Here is a 2,500-nt window from a genome sequence, read left to right on the forward strand (position 1 = left end):
TCGTACGTCGACCCTAGACGTAGGGCGAGCACGACACGTTGCCCCTCGGGAGTAGACACGAACAGGTAACCGTCTTCCGCAACGTGCCCCCTCAAAGTGCTGGGACGAGCACGTCGCGTTGCCCCCTGCCCACGACACCCGCTGCCGCACGCATATCCATCATCCGCGTCGTGCGCCACACTAGGCCTGGCCAAGCGTCGGGCTGCGCAAGCCGCGTTGCCCCTCGCGGGGGCGCACAGGCCGCCCGCCGTTCCCACGTCGTGCTCGGACTTGGGATGATCCCCCTAGTCCTGGGCCGAGCACAAGGTGTTGCCCCGAGCGTGTGCCCAAGGCACAACTCAACCACGCCATGCTCCCTAGGTGGTGCCTAGGTGGGCCGTGCACGGACGTGTTTCCCTTCTTGTTGGTCCTTCGGTGATCGGGGTTCGCAGCAGCCAGACGCCCGTGCTCGACCTTGGACCCGGGGCGGGGGACCCCGGCGGCACACCACAACCACAACGTGCTTGCTAGTGTGCCTAGGGGATGGCAAGGCAACGTGCATCTTGCTGGCATTGCGCCAAGCAAGCCTTTGGGCAACTCGAGTTTCAGCAGCACGACACCCCTCCCCCCTATAATAGGCTGCCGAGCCATTACCAAAGTGCCACGGGTAGACATCCTTTTCCGTGAGGAGACATACTCAAGGAAAGTGCTCTAGAGGTCGAATTTTGACGCCGTTTTTTGCAACAATCTCTAGAAAAATAAGATCTTTCCATCCTCCAAATTTGGTGAATTTACACCGTGCCGATTTTTTTTGCCGATATTTTTACCGCCCGGAAAGCCGGAAATTCAAAAAAAATGAAAAACAGAGCAAACGTGCGATTTTTGACCTGGATTTTTTTGTGCAGCCTTCACATAATATTACCAAGGTTCCCTCAAAATTTCACGAAAAATGCACGAGCCAATTCTGAGATATGAAAATTTGGCTCCTCCGTTGCAACGCTCCGAGCCATCGTTGCAACGGCGGGTGCCTCCGTGGGGGGCGGGGGAGCCCGGCGGCACACCACAACCACAACGTGCTTGCTAGTGTGCCTAGGGGATGGCAAGGCAACATGCATCTTGCTGGCATTGCGCCCAGCAAGCCTTTGGGCAACCCGAGTTTCAGCAGCATGACACCCCTCCCCCCTATAATAGGCTGCCGAGCCATTACCAAAGTGCCACGGGTAGACGTCCTTTTCCGTGAGGAGACATACTCATGGAAAGTGCTCTAGAGGTCGAATTTTGACGCCGTTTTTTGCAACAACCTCTAGAAAAATAAGATCTTTCCATCCCCAAATTTGGTGAATTTACACCGTGCCGATTTTTTTTGCCGATTTTTTTACCGCCCGGTAAGCCGGAAATTCAAAAAAAATGAAAAACAGAGCAAACGTGCGATTTTTGACCTGGATTTTTTTGTGCAGCCTTCACATAATAATACCAAGGTTCCCTCAAAATTTCACGAAAAATGCACGAGCCAATTATGAGATATGAAAATTTGGCTCCTTCGTTGCAACGCTCCGAGCCATCGTTGCAACGGCGGGTGCCTCCGTTGCAACGAAACCAGCCAACGATGCACCTAACCCAGCATCCGTTGCAACGCACCCTGCCTCCGTTGCAAGGCGCCCAGCCAACGTTGCACCGTCCCCAGCATCCGTTGCAACGCCCCCAGCCAACGTTGCAACGCGCCCTGCCTCCGTTGCAACGCTCCCAGCCAACGTTGCAACGCGCCCTGCCTCCGTTGCAACGTCACCAGCATCCGTTGCAACACGCCCTGCCTCCGTTGCAACGCGCACGACCAACGTTGCACCGACCCCAGCATCCGTTGCACTGCCCCCAGCCAACGTTGCAACGCCCCCAGCATCCGTTGCAACGCCCCCAGCCAACGTTGCAACGCGCCCTGCCTCCGTTGCAACGTCACCAGCATCCGTTGCAACGCGCCCTGCCTCCGTTGCAACGTCACCAGCCAACGTTGCAACGCGCCCTGCCTCCGTTGCAACGTCACCAGCAACCGTGGCAACGCGACCTGCCTCCGTTGCAATGCCCCCAGCCAACGTTGCAACGCGCCCTGCCTCCGTTGCAACGTCACCAGCCAACGTTGCAACGCGCTCAGCATCCGTTGCAACGCCCCCAGCCAACGTTGCAATGCCCCCAGCTTCCGTTGCAACGATCCCAGCATCCGTTGCAAAGCGACCTGCCTCCGTTGCAACGTCACCGGCCAACGTTGCAACGCACCCTGCCTCCGTTGCAACGCCCCCAGCCAACGTTGCAACGCCACCAGCCAACGTTGCGACGCGCCCTGCCTCCGTTGCAGCGTCCCCAGCATCCATTGCAACGCCCCCAGCCAACGTTGCAACGTCACCAGCATCCGTTGCAACGCGACCTGCCTCCGCTGCAACGCCCCCAGCCAACGTTGCAACACGCGCAGCATCCGTTGTAACGACCCCAGCATCCGTTGCAACGCGACCTGCCTCCGCTGCAACGCCCC

Source organism: Arachis ipaensis, chromosome B8, assembly GCF_059453495.1.
Source record: "Arachis ipaensis isolate K30076 ecotype BB chromosome B8, ASM5945349v1, whole genome shotgun sequence".
In the NCBI taxonomy this organism is placed as follows: Eukaryota; Viridiplantae; Streptophyta; class Magnoliopsida; order Fabales; family Fabaceae; genus Arachis; species Arachis ipaensis.